This window comes from Myotis myotis, unplaced genomic scaffold (genome assembly GCF_014108235.1).
Source record: "Myotis myotis isolate mMyoMyo1 unplaced genomic scaffold, mMyoMyo1.p scaffold_m19_p_7, whole genome shotgun sequence".
In the NCBI taxonomy this organism is placed as follows: Eukaryota; Metazoa; Chordata; class Mammalia; order Chiroptera; family Vespertilionidae; genus Myotis; species Myotis myotis.
The window spans coordinates 73,363,349-73,378,890 of NW_023416379.1; the positions used below are offsets into that span (position 1 = coordinate 73,363,349).

Genomic DNA, 15,542 nt, shown 5'->3' on the forward strand with positions numbered 1-15,542 from the left:
ACATTAACCACCTATATCTCTGCTTGAGTAATCATCTCTCTATTCCTCACCTGTTAGGATTCCTACTTTTCTGACTGATCTACATACAATAATTGCATCCTTAAAGCACAGCCATTCTCCGAACCCCGCCCCCCCCCCCCCCCAACTATTGAAATTTATGTCTGGCAATGCCTGGTGGCATGCATGCACAAAATAGCTATTTGTTGTTTCTCTTTTTTAAAGATATATTTTTATTAATTTTGAGAGAGAAACATTGATGAGAGAGAAACAATGATCGGCTGCCTCCTGCACGCCCCCTACCGGAGATCGAGCCCGCAGCAGCCCGGGCATGTGCCCTGACCAAGAATAGAACCAGCGATCTCTTGGTTCATGGGTCAACACTCAACTACTGGGACACCAGCCAGGCTGTTGTTTCTTTTTAAGTAAAATAAAATCCTACTCTACAAAGAAGTAAGCTAACTGGAAACACAATGCCAAGTAATTTTTTAGAGAAAACAAAACCAAAAAATACTGAGAAAGATTTATTGGAATGATCTGAGTGATAAAGACATAGTGGTTTGTTAAAGAAAGCCTAGAAATACCTTCCCCACTAGCCCTTGAAATTCCTAACTTTGATATATTTTCCAAAGAAAAGTCTCTTAGTATCAGAAGTCTTACCCATTTTGGAACTTACACACACCATTTTTCTGGAGAAGATTTACCACCAGGACATAGCAATTAAGGCAAACTCTGTGAAACCTTAACTTGTTCCTCCTTATTATCATTTTCTCCTAAAAGTACTGTATATATTTTTAAATTTTAACCTATCTTAAAAAGTTGGATAAAACATCATTTTATATCAATTTTAATCCATACAGTACCACTGATAAAACAACAGTTATAAGTTAATAATTAAAGTTGAAGTTTTCTACTTTTTTATCTCATTTTTATAGTTTAAGAATTGAAAAGCATTTGGAGTAGAACAGCAAAAGCAATTAGATTGGCTAAAGCTAACATTAACCAGAATGGTGTTGGGAGGGAGGGGTAATACTTGTTTGATTCTAATGATAGACTTAATGCAATACACAATATAATTCAAAATTTGACGAGCTAGAGACTCTTGACATTAATGAAAGTAAGCAAATAACCTGCCCAAGCCAATGTCTAAATATTAATTTTCATACTGTGTTATCTAGAATTTGTATTTCAAAGGCAATGGAAAACATGGAGATAAGAGTTAAGCCCTTAATATGCACACATCTTTATTATACATCAAAATATTTAGAAGAGAAACTACAATAAAAATTTTGTCACAAGAAAACTTTAAAAAAATATATTCTAGATGACTTGGTAACTGCTAAGGGCTCTTTTAAATTGCTGCTAAATATCAATAATGACAAAGATTAGGCTACTATTACAAGAAACTACTTTTTATTACATTCAAATGACCTTCCAAGGATATTGTTAATTTGAATATTCAAGCAATACAAAGTTTTCTTTGAAAGAAAAACCAAAAACATAATCAATTATTATAATTAATATAATTAGTAAGCTAATTAATGTTTGAGTTTCTAGTTAATAAGTTTGTAAATATAGAGAAAACATATGAATGATTATAGAATAACCGATTCTTCATTTTAAAATTATTGCCGAAACCGGTTTGGCTCGGTGGATAGAGCGTCAGCCTGCGGACTGAAGGGTCCCAGGTTCGATTCCGGTCAAGGGCATGTACCTGGGTTGCAGGCACATCCCCAGTAGGAGATGTGCAGGAGGCAGCTGATAGATGTTTCTCTCTCATCGATGTTTCTGACTCTCTATCTCTCTCCCTTTCTCTCTGTGAAAAATCAATAAAATATATTTTTAAAAAAATTATTGACTAATATTAGTTTAGTACTGTATAGGTTACATAATATTTCATGCATATACTTCTTTCTTTGCAACATTTTAGGAATCATGACATTACTGATGTCCCCATTTTAACAATGTGATTGAGATACTCACTAAATGATTAAACACAGAACTGAAAACCTCTATTGTAAATTGTGTCTTAAGTTTACATAGTTGTTCGTACCAACGTAAACCAAAACAGCCGTTTACTCTTCTTCCTGAGAGTGCTGGGAAAAGCACAGTGTTCAGACTAACACAGACCTGAGTTCTAACTCAGTTCTCATCATGTACCACCCACCCTTTGCCGCCTGGGGAAAGCTCATTACACTCTCCATAAAAGGATGATGACGCTTATCTCACAGTGTTGTGAGATTTAATGAAATAAGAAACATAGGAAGGATTTAATAACAGCATGCCTGCTTTGCCACTTCCTACACCTGATATTTTACCTTATGCCCTCTCTTGCTTCTGCTCTAAGGCCACACGACATAGTGAGGGAAAGTAACAGAACAATGCTGACTACAAATTTACGGCCTGGTACAGTTTTCTCATTAGTAAACTAGACATAAATAACACCTATCTCCATAGATGGTGCAGGCAAAGTACTAATTATAGTGCCTGGCATATGCTAAGCCAGTGGTCGGCAAACTCATTTGTCAACAGAGCCAAATATCAACAGTACAATTGAAATTTCTTCTGAGAGCCAAATTTTTTAAACTTAAACTATATAGGTAGGTACATTGTTATGAACTTAATTAGGGTACTCCTAAGCTGGCCTTTGCTAAAAACGTCCTCAATCTGATTGAGGTACGTTCACTGAGGTTGACTCCTTCCAACTCTCTCATCCACACTCGTCTTGTATACTTGTTTCATCTATCTCCTTTCGTTCATGCTCTCTATATGTCCAAACCATCTCAACATACCTTTCTCAATCCTCGACACTACATCTTCTTTCACTCCACAACATTCCCTAAAATTAACTGAATAAACTTTACTTAAAGTTTTAAGTCTACTTCCCACTATACGTGCGCGCCCGCATGTGGTATTTTGTGGAAGAGCCACACTCAAGGGGCCAAAGAGCCGCATGTGGCTTGTGAGCCGCGGTTTGCCGACCACTGTGCTAGGCACTCAGTAAATAGTCAAACTGTAATTACTCTGTAGCTTAGCAATCTTTTTATTTATCATAGGCAAACTCCTTAGCATACTTCGGAAAGGTGTTATTCTACACGCTCTTCCACTTTCCTTAAGCCCTAATTGCACCAGATCCTCTGGTAAGTGATCTCCCTACTTACTTTACTGAAAAGATGGGCAGTGGCATGAGCTTCCCCAGCTCCTTTCCTCCCTCAAACACTTCTTTACCAACTTAAAAATCTCTCCTGTAACTTCCAGGTCTCAGACAAGTAGATATCCTCTCTGAATTCCTTACACAATTCGTTCATTCATTCATTCACAAAATTTTATTGAACATCCATGAACCTTCGGCACTGTGCCAGGTGCTGGGTATATGGGGGTAAAAAAGACAAAAAAGTCCCCACTCTCAGGAGTACAAGATGGAAGAGGAGACTCACACTATTTAATCATCACACCAGGAATATTCTCTGTTTCCTCAGTTATTCCCAGCACACCTCCATTCCATGAGTTCCCGTCTGAAATCGCCTTTGCGTGGCACGGTCACCCTCTAAAGCTATGATGACCTATTTCTCTCCTTTCTGGCTTCTGAAACAAATACCCCATTTCCATTGTTCCTGTTTCTTCATGTAGTCAAGGAAACTTGGAAATCTGCCTCCTGTCTGTGCTTTTCTGAGAACTTCCTCAAAATAATATCCATGCCTTTCTCAGTTCTAAAAGTACCCCGTACACCTTACTTCTTAAATTCTCCTCATCCTCAGTGTCTAGGTCTCCAGACTGATTTCTCTCTCCTACTCCAATTTTTCTGATAATTCTGCTTTCACTTTAGGTTCCTCCATTTCCATTCCAAGCAGTGGGTATTCCTCAAAGTGGAGTCCTCTGCTCTCTAAATTCCTCCCTATATTCTCTATCTGTCAACGTATTTACCTTCAAAAGATTTTCCTCTCATTTTCATTTTGACTCTCAAATCAACATCTCCATGTTCCTTCACATAGAACAAACAATGCCTTTCACAATGTGAGTACTCAACAAATAATTACAGAATGAAGGAAGGAAGGAACAAACAAGCCAACCAATCAACCAGCAAGAATTTGTACTTAGACATCAATTCAACTTTACACCTAAATCCGAACCCATGATCCATTTCTCCTCCGCTCTAAGCCTAGACAAGTCTGATCACCATCCATTACCTATCTTAATGGAGCTTATCTTTCTATTTTACATAGGCTAACCACCTGAGTTAAACTTAATTCTGTCCTCATTCTGTCCTACAAACTGTCCCTCAAAACGTTTCTGGAATCCACCCCTTCCATTTTGCTCTCATCACTACTACAACAAGACCTAATCTGGTCAACTATCCCATTCCTAGTCCCTCCCATTTCAATTCTGCATATTACTTCCACATTAATCATCTGAAAACAATTACCCTGCCCTGGTTTAAAATTCACTAATGGCTTTCTCTTGACTTAAAACAAATTTCACTTAACGCACCTATATCAGTGATGGCGAACCTATGACACTCATTTCATTTTTTTGGTTGATTTTTCTTTGTTAAATGGCATTAAATATATAAAATAAATATCAAAAATATAAATCTTTGTTTTACTATGGTTGCAAATATCAAAAAATTTCTATATGTGACACGGCACCAAAGTTAGGGTTTTTCAAAATGCTGACACGCCAAGCTAAAAAGGTTCGCCATCACTGACCTATATTCTCACACTAATATCACATTGTATGCGGGAAACGTATTTATACGTTTTACGTTGACTGGAGGTAGTAGAGCGCGGGACATGTATTAATACATTTTTTATAGACTAGTGGTAGAATGCGGGTAACGTATAAATATGTAAACTAAAGTTATCGTAATTTTACTGAACGTTGCCATTTGCGCAAAAAATTAGCAAAAATGGCCCGCGCCACCTGTTAGCACGCGATAAAAACTACCTGCAAACAATGTGATATCTTTCTGTCTCCTCTCTTCTCATCTCCTTACTGCTTTCCCAAATTCTACACTACAAATAGATAGTAATTTTTAAACATTTTAAATACTAAAATCCAACTTTTAAGTGAAATCTTACACAGAATTATAAGACACAGATACAAATACACTTCCTAAAGCAAGGCCAGAAATCAGACTCCTCCATCTGCCTTGTTAGTTTCTGCCCCCTTTGCTGGGAAACCCAGGAGCTCCCAAGAACACAGCCTGAAATTGCTTGAATATTTCCTAAAACAAACTCTCTGGTGGAATTTAGTCTCTAATTCTTTTCTTTCCCCTTAACCTTCCTCGGCATTCTAAGTTATATGAAACATTTGTATTTTTTAAAATATATTTTTATTGATTTCAGAGAGGGAACAGGAGAGATAGAAACATCAATGATGAGAATCATTGACTGGCTGCCTCCTGCATGCCCCCTACTGGGGATGGAGCCCGCAACCCAGGCATGTGCCCTTGACTGGAATTGAACCTGGGACCCTTCAGTCCATAGGCCAATGCTCTATCCACTGAGCCAAACTGGCTAGGGCTATATGAAACCTCTTAAAAAGCCAGCGCAAATGTGATTCTACCTGTGGAAACCCCTGATTACTCCATGTCAAGCTAACATCTCCTTCCTATGAAGTCCTAGAATAAAAACAGCTAGAACTTAGAGAATGTCAGAATCTGCACTCAGCCCTTGCTTAATCCTCTCCACTTTCAATGGAATGTAGACAGGTAGACAGCCAGATAGAGATATATGTGTATATCTACACACGTATACATAATCATTGTCCACATCCCATAGGTAATGGCACGTTAAGTAATTTGCCCAAGAGCACACAGTTTTGTTTGGTTTTATATAGTGGAACCAGACTTTAACACCCCAAATGTGAACTCAGTCTGACTCCAAGGGTGAACTCTGCCTATTAGTTCTTTTCAACTTTTTTCATGTCACCAAGCACATATAAAATGAGATTTGTAAAGCTCTCTAGGACATAGGGAAGAAGCTGCTCACAGTCTAAGGCAACTGTTTTCAGTACCCCATGGCCAGCTTAGCCTTTTCAGAGGTTCATGGGGTCAATACTAGGAAACTCTGCTGTACATACTGTTTGGTAATTCCTAGTACCTGGCATGTTATAGATACTAGAATTATGTGCAGCTTATTGAAAAAGGACAGCACATTATGCTCGAACTGCCAACAGAAGTGGACAGGAGGACAAATAAGAACTGAAAAATTTCAGTGCCTATATTTTGGAAAGCCAATAACCAATTAGATTTTTATAAGGGCAATATCTACATTTACACAATGGAATACTACTCAGCCATTAGAAAAAGAAAAAAAAATCTTACTTTTGTGACAGCTTGGATGAACCTGGAGAGTATAAGTAAAATAAGTGAAATAAGCCAGTCAGAGAAAGACAAATACTGTACGATTTCACTTACAGGTGGAGTCTAATGAACAAAATCAACTAAGAAACAAAATAAAAACAGACGCATAGATACAGAAAACAGACTGAGGCTGTCAGGGGGGAGGGGACTGAGGGGCTGGGTGAAAAAGGTGAAGGGATTAAAAAAACAAAAACAACTGATATATAACAGTACGGTGATTACCGAGGAAGGTCGGAGTAGGTAAAGGGGAATAAATGGTGATGGAAGGAGACTTGACTTGGGACGGGGAACACACAATATACAGATAAAGTATTATAGCATTATACACCTGAAACCTAAATAATGTTTATTAACCAATGTCACCCCAATAAAGTCAATAAAAAAGTTAAAGAAAATTTCTTGGTCTTTAGTGTGTATCAGTTTCACCTGGAAGGCTTGTTAAACCCCAAACTATGGGCTCCACACCCAGAGTTTGATTCAGAGAGTGTGCACTTCAAACAAATTCCCAGATGCCACTGAAGCTGATGCTGCTGGTACAGGTCCTGGGAGAACCACTGTCTTAGAAACAGAAACCCTGGTGATAAATAGGCTTCATGTACTCACTCCCTCCATCCGCCCCCCCCCACCCCAAATATTTAATGCTTTGGTTGTCAATGTTTAACAACATAGGCCTGTTCTAAGTCATGATGCAAACTGGGTTCTGGGACAAGAGATAAGCTTTTTAAATAGTGCTAAATGTTCCTTGACCCAATTATAACAACATGTAGTACACCTTAAGTATGCTATCATCAGGGACAGGAATTCAGCTACATAAAATGTACATGATCTATGTTGTGCTTAATATCCAGCACAGCCAGGTCAAAGCCATTCACAACAGCACCAATATGAGCAATCTGATTAAGAGGACACATTGCTTTGAATTTATTAGAAGAATTATCCAGTTCAATTTATTCTTAACAAAGCTAGTGGCTGAAGTGATTTAATATCCAAGTTCCAAGTGAACGAATATTTTAGCAGTATATTTTGTCATGCTTTAAACCGAGGTTTGATTAATGTTCACAGAGTGAGGCTTTTTCTCAGGTACACTGGCATGTAAATAATCACAACCAAGAAACACTTGCAGAAAACTGTACTGTGATTAATTAAATATATTTTATTTGCAGAAAGCATAGCTGCATTTATTTCAGAAATCTAAGAAATTATTTGAAAATAATATATTCAAAGCTTCAAATACTTCTTGTAGAATCACTCACAAATCCAAAGAATACTATTTGACAACCCAAATGCAATTTTCAAAAATCCCCAACCCCCACTGACAAGGGTCACTGAAAAGGCTTTACTTAAAAAAATTTAATATATCATAAATACTCATATTCAATATATGTAATTATATCTAACAATAAAAAGCCCATATTACAAAATAAATATTTTGGGAGTAAGAGATACCCTAAAGCAATTAGTTTGCTATAAGATCAGTCACAACAGCAGAAGGTTCTCTTGCAAATGGCTGATATTTTAATACTAAAATCCCTTACACTCTAGGACAATATGCATCCAAATAAAAATGATATTCAAATATACTGACCAGGTAAAATTCAAGACACTTGAAAGCACAAATTTAAGAATGAAAACAATCAAAACTCACAAAGAGTGGAAAAGCGAGCGATGCTCTACTTTCCCCTCATTCCTGTTCCCTGAGTATTCTCATCCTTACCTACCTACTAATCCACGTCACTCACTTCCTTCAAATCCTAATTCAAGAGTGATCCTCAAGAAATCTTCAGAAGCTCGATCTACTCTGATAACTTCCTTACTCCACATAACCTCAACAACACTTCCCTTTTCCCCATGTTTTGTAACTGTTTTCTAATTACGTCTACCTCTCAACTCACCCTGTTACAAGTAAGTTAAAAATTAAAGTGTTACATCAAAAGGACTTTATTTATTTTTAAAAATCAATATTGGCCCAGATTATCAGAGATCCATATTTATAGAAACCAAATTAATTTGAACCAAGTGGAAATGTAAGTGGAAACTTTGTTCATACTATTTTCCTTTTCTCAGTACACTTTCATAACATCCCAGATTCACTACACAATTGTAGTAAATATTCAAAGTTATGAAATTACACCTATTTAAGTAAATTACAGTTATCAGTTGACCCTATATAGCTGACCTGATCCCAATGGACAGGTTTCTATTCAGCAAGACTACTTCCTCCTGGCCTACTAATCCATCTCTTTGGTAATAGTTAAAACCAAACACTGCCGAAACCGGTTTGGCTCAGTGGGTAGAGCATCGGCCTGCGAACTGAAGGTCCCAGGTTCGATTCCGGTCAAGGGCATGCACCTGGGTTGTGGGCACATCCCCAGTAGGAGATGTGCAGGAGGCGGCTGGTCGATGTTTCTCTCTCATCGATGTTTCTAACTTTCTATCTCTCTCCCTTCCTCTCTGTAAAAAATCAATAAAATATATTTTAAAAAAACCAAACACTATGATTATAGAATCATCTCTAGCCACTATCATTCTTACAGCTCAGGTTCATACCATCGAAAGGATGGGCTACCCTCTCTCAACTAAGGTCCTCTGAAAATGCTGCTCTCTCAACATAGCACTTCACTTCTTCCTCTAACTCCTTAATTGTAACTGGCAAATATAACATCCTCAATCAGTGACACACAGTAGCCATTCTCCTTCCCCACCACTCCTTCCTCTGACCTATAGAATCCTATGAGCACCTCTACCACAGCAATTATCATACTGAATTTGTGTATTTCTATTTATCTGGTTTGTCCAGGAGACTGTAAAGCCCTCATAAAGAAGGGCTACGCCCTGTCCACGGTGAACACTCAATAAAAATCTGTTGAATGATCAATGAAAGGAGATGGAATATGTATGCGTGTGTATGCACACACAAACATAGGCATATTTTTGTACTTTTAAAACAAATCATAATTGGACAACTGTATTATTTACATATTTGCAACTGAATATGTACTGTATTTCTGGACACAAAAAAATAATGATGATAACTGGTTATCACTTCTTACATAGTGCATTATCTTCCAACCTGCATTTTGATTTAGAGAAATACATGGAAGACAAGAAAGTTGGCTAGCTACTAAAGTTACTTGTTAGAAATACAGCTTTACCTACAAAGAAACAAAGATTTCTTTTCTTATACTGAAAGCTACTTTTTAAAAGCTTGGGCAGAATTTACCACATATTCAGCAAACATTTAAGAATTGTCAGGGCTTGTGCTAAGCCCTTGAGACCCAAAGTGACAAAATCATAGTCCCTGCATTCAAATTGTTCAAAATCCAGTCCTAAAACACACATGCAACAAAGATACTACAATTTGATAACAGTTATAGAAGCCCTATCCTCTGCTATGAAAACCTTTTTTATACCACAACCCCTTTGGCAAGCCCATAATGTGAAATCCCTTCCAATTTATAAAATCAATAGTTTAGTAGTCAGGTCGTACTAAAATTCTTGATTTAATTTCAAGTTCACTATAAATGGAATAACAGCTCATTAACAAACAGTTATATAGAATTGATTTATGTAAAGGCATTTGGGAAAAATAGACAAAATTTTCTCTGATTTTCCATGAATTAATATCTATGGGGACTTATTCTTTAGTTCACACAATAAATAATTAAATGAGTGCCTGCTATGATTCAGGCACTATTCCAGGTGCCTAAACATGCCGCGATGAACCAGAAAGACAAGACACCTGTTTTTATATAATTTTTATTCTAATTGTAGGATATAGGTGATAAATGAATAAGCAATAAATATGAGGTAGTGATAGGTGCCCAAAATTATAAGAGCATAATCTGGTAGGAAGTATAAGGTGGCACCTCTCTCTATTATTAATACCACTTACTGGAGTGTGTATGCTGGTCTACAAGTCGTTTCAAAAGAAAAGAAAAATAACCCAAACAACACTGAGTAAGCCTTTTACAGACAGATGGCTACTCTTTATATACATAGAGGGACTGAGTTAGTATATAGAATTCCTAATAAAAGATAAGTAACAGTGAGCATCAGATCCTTAAGCTGCTTCCACAATCACATTATTACTGTTCAAAAATGGTTGTAAGAGAAAATAAGAATGTGTAGACTATAACACAAAAGCTGCTTAACCTTAATAAGAAGTATCTAGGGACATGCTCCTTTAGTATTAATACTCTGGGTGACAGTTACAAAAGCTAAAGCATACAGTGTTAGATTATTTTACAATATGGACAACAAATTCCCCTCCAACTGTAAGCATAACCTGAGATAGAAAAGTATTCCAAATATTAAAAAAAAAAAACAGGCAGATTAATCCCTGCAACAAACAGAAGCAAAGGGAAGATGGGAGAAAGAGCCAGACACTAATTAGGCAAATGATTCATGAAGAAGGGCACTTACTTTTAGAAAGGAGGTAGGGAAAAGGGATATTAGTTCTAGACAATGTAACTAGGGAAGGTGGCAGTGACAAGTTACAGCTAAAAAGTGCTGGAGTACTAATCCTTTCTCTGTTGCTTCAAAAGTAATGGCTAAGCACTCACAATTTTTGCTTAGATGCATAAAGCAAGTTACAATGAGGACATAAGCACAAAAAGAAAGAAATCAGATATATGACCATTTGGGAAACAATAGTAAAGGAGAACTTCAGTTAAAACTGACTTTATCACCACAACATTTTTCCTGCACTGTCAGGAAATGAGCTATTCAGCAACAGTAACTGTTCCAAAGCATTCCTAGGTTTAACACCAAAGTGCTTTAGAGCTCTACAAAAAATGTCTAATATACATCCTCCATAATCACTCGTTACAAACAGTACTGAAGCCATCTATTTTCTTCATCTCTTCAGAGTATTTTTAATTGTATGTAGAATTAACAAAAAGGTACAATTATTAAACTGAAGAGAATATTTTAATAAACTAAAAGATACTTATAATATTTCATTGCAAAATATGTAAGAGATGCAACTGAGAAAAGCATGAACATGTATTTACAAATACAGATTCTAACAAGAGAACACTAGACAGACACCATAAATCATATGCATAATTTATAGTCTTTTTGTCAAAATAATATATTTGCTGTAATCAATAATAAGCTAATGAATATATAGGTTGCTATATATTATCTAGAAAGGTACAAATTATTTATTGATTTCCTTTTACAATAATTTTTGTAGAAAACTTTTACAATGCAAAATAAAAATCCCATTCAAAAAATATTTTCATATACACAGGTTTAAAAATAACTAAATACTGCCCTGGCCAGTGTGGCTCAGTTGATTGGGCATTGTCCCATGCACCAGGAGTTTGCTGGTTTGACTCCTGGTCAAGGGCACAAGCCTAGGATGTAGGCTCGATCCCAGGTAGAGGGCATGCAGAAGGCAGCCAATTGATGTTGTGGTCTCACATCAATGTTTCTCTCTCTCTTTCTTTCATCAATAAACTATTATGTGTTTTTAAATAACTAAATACATTTATACATAGGCCATCACAGATACACCTAAAAAAGGCAGGTCAGGGAACAGGTGTACAAGTCAAAGGCTTGTATTCAGAGCAAGTTTTCCCTCCTCTCACTTTCCTCTTCCCCCTCTCAGTGTACAGAACAAACCAAGCTAGATTGCTAACTCAACTTCTCTCTTTTCACTTCAGAACTACAGTCCATAAACATGTATCTACTGTGATGATTAATTCTGTGTTAACTTGACTGGGCCAGGATTGCCTAGACCAGTGATGGCGAACCTTTTGAGCTCAGCATGTCAGCATTTTGAAAAACCCTAATTTAACTCTGGTGCCGTGTCACATATAGAAATTTTTTGATATTTGCAACCATGTAAAACAAAGACATATTTTTTATATTTATTTTATATATTTAAATGCCATTTAACAAAGAAAAATCAACCACAAAAAAGAGTTTGCGTGTCATAGGTTCGCCATCACTGGCCTAGACTATGGTCAGACATTATTCTTGTGTGTCTGTGAGGGTGATTCTGGATGACAGTGACATCTGAATTGGGAGACTGGTATGACAGATCACCCTCCCTGGTGGGGCCGGGGGGCGGGGGGGGGGGACCAAGCCAATCCTTTGAAGACACCAACAGAACAAAAAGGCTGACTCTTCAGTGAGTAACAGGGCACTTCCTCCTGCCAACTGCCTTATGCTGGGCTGTGGTTCTCTCCCTGCCCGCGGACTCAAGCTCAAGCTCTTCCTGGGTCTCATGTCTCTGCACTTAAACTGGAAGTACACTAGCGCACTCCTAAGTTCCCAGCATGCTGACTGCAGACCTTGGGACTTGTCAGCCTCCATAACCACAGGAGCCATCCCTTATAATAAATCTCTTTTCATACACACCCATTCTATTGGCTCTACTCCTCTGCAAAACCCTAATACACTTACCTCCTTAATATATCAAACTCCTAATAAAATATCGGAAAACATTTTAAAGTAATAATACATAATGCCAATGACAAAGCAAGATACACGGCTTGGTAAGAGTCTAATTTAAAACCCTCCTGAACCATCATTTCCAAGCATGCATCAAAACTTTAAACCTGTCTACAGTTTTCACCAGGTAATTTTATTACCTGATGAATATATACAAAGGACATAATCAGAACTATAATCAAAGATTTATGTGCTCAGGATATCGATGCAATACCATTGATGGCAGAGTCAGACAGACACAGCCATATGTCCAATAATAGGGGAATGATTGACCCAATTAAATCACTTTCAAAGGATGTGCTGTCATGCAGCTAATCCAAATGATATTTTCAAAAATCACTCAGCAACACGGGGAAATGATAACAGAATGTCAGTTTTTAAAAGATGGGGACATAGTGGTATCTAGCTACCTAGATTACAGAGGAAAGGCTAAAATTTTCACAGTAATTATTTCTGAATGGGGAAATGGCAGGTCATTTTTTTTGGATTTTTCATATTTTCTATAATCAGAATGTTACCTTTAACATATATATTAGAAGTCTAAAAACATTGCCCAAAATTGTGTTTAAAGAAGACCCTATTAAATGATAAATTAAGAATTTATCAATGGAAGCGGTTTTTAAAACAAATCTGTAAAAATTATAAGAGCTTTTTAGATGTTATAAAAGAATCTTGAACTTTAAAAATATATAAAGCTAGGGACATGTTACAGGCTGAAATGCACATGTTGAAGCCCTAACTCACCAAGTGACTGCATTTGGAGATACGGCATTTAAAGAGGTCCTGAAGGCGAAGTAGGGTGGTAAGGGTGGACTCCAATCCCTATGACTGTGTCCTTATAAGAGGAAGACATCAGAGAAGTGAACGCAGAGAGAAGGCCAGATGAGGACACAGCGAGAGGGTGGCTGATGGAAGCTGGAGAGAGAGGCTTGAGAAGAAAACAAATTCGCCCACACCATGACCTTGGACTTCCAGGCTCCAGAACTGGAGAAAATACATTCTTGTTGTTTAAAGCACCCGTCTATGCTGTATTAGCCCTAAGGGACTAATATAAGACATAATACAGTGTCATACAATGTACTTGATAAATATTCTTGGTTTTATCATTTATCTTTACTGGGAAGAAGAAAACTAAGAAATAAACAATAAAAAAATTTACTTTGTACCAGTGTCATGGCTTTGAAGGGATAAAAAAAATATTTCCAAAATAAAATGTTATTAGCTAGCACTATTAAATAAGGAATAGGAGTGGGAATCTGAGTACTATTAATAGACTTAAAAGCAGTTCTTTTTTTTTAATCTTTATTACTGAAAATATTATATATATCCCCTTTTTCCCCCATTGTCCTCTCCAATCAGAGAAAGAAAGTATCACATGATCTCACTTATATGTGGAATCTAATGAACAACATAAACTGATGAACAAAAAAAAGCAGTTTTTTAATGTTTACCTAAAAATGCTCCACGATGTAACTTAGTATAATACAATAGAAAACATTTTAAATAGTTTTCAGCTTGAATGACATGACATGTGCATGTAAGTAATCAGACCTCTAGGAAAACCTGTTAATGTAACAATCTTTCAAATTCCAACTACAGAGACTGGAGAAGGAAAAACGGAAAACTTTTACACAGGTATCCAAGAAGAAACTGATCAAACACCAAAACAAGATTGCTGGTAAATATAAACACTGATACACAAAAGTAGAAAATAAAGCAGAATCAAATGTCATTAAAAAACTTGAACCAGAGGTCAGAAATAAAGCAGGAGAGTGGCTCATGGATTTGGGCGAAGCTAGCAACTTGTCGACTGTAAACACATGCTTCAAACAAGTGACCAAGCAACTGTCCACATGGACATCACCAGGCGGCCAATGCAGAAATCCAACAGACTGTGTGCCTGGAAGCAGGAGACGGAGAAGCTGTGCTCGCTCTGCAAACGAGAGCAGGAGCAAGTTGTGTACTGACCATGAACTGTTAGCACCAAACATTAGAGTCAAGCTGAAGAACAGCACAAAGGAATCGTAGTGCCAAAATATAACGTTAACATTCCTGATGGCTTTAAAGCCCACACAAAAGCAGATTGCACTGTGAAACTTAACTGACCAAGAACCAGAGGAACTGAAACTAGAAATATTATGGAGGAAGAATGCAAAAAAATAAAAATAAAAATCCAGAAGTAAAAAGGAAAGACAAATTGAGATGGATGACAGAAGAAACACTAAAAATTGTTAGAGGCAAGACCAGAGACAAAAGTAAAAGGTGACAAAGCCAAGGTTAGAATCCTGAACTCCTGAACTCACTTTTTAAACAATGATCATGTAGAAATAAAGAGAATCATTACAATGTCAATATAAGGAGAGAGAACAATGACAATGGAAAAGCAGAAATTGCTACCAGAAGATTCAAGAACTGCAAGCAGACAAAGAAGCACATTATCTGACCAGGAGAAAGTGAAGGGAAGGTGGAAACAATATGCTGAAAATCTATACAGAACAAAGGGATGGCGGGCACCTTGGAAGAAGAGTCCTAGGAGGATGAACCTGTAATTCTAGAAAGTGAAGTGAAAGCTGCCTTCACAGTACTGGGAAGAAATAAACCACCAGGGGTGGCTGGGAAACCAAGAGAATTATTTCAAGCCACAGACACGGAATCTGTCAGTTATACTCCGAACAAGGATATGTCAACAAATATGGAAAACAAAACAATGACTTAAAGA

General features: G+C 37.0%; 1 protein-coding gene across 2 annotated transcripts in view; it reads right to left on the reverse strand.

The window, feature by feature from the left end:
- Positions 1-15,542, reverse strand: part of PRIM2 (DNA primase subunit 2) — a 286,500-nt gene that overhangs the window by 75,816 nt on the left and 195,142 nt on the right. The gene's annotated exons all lie outside the window — the stretch shown is intronic.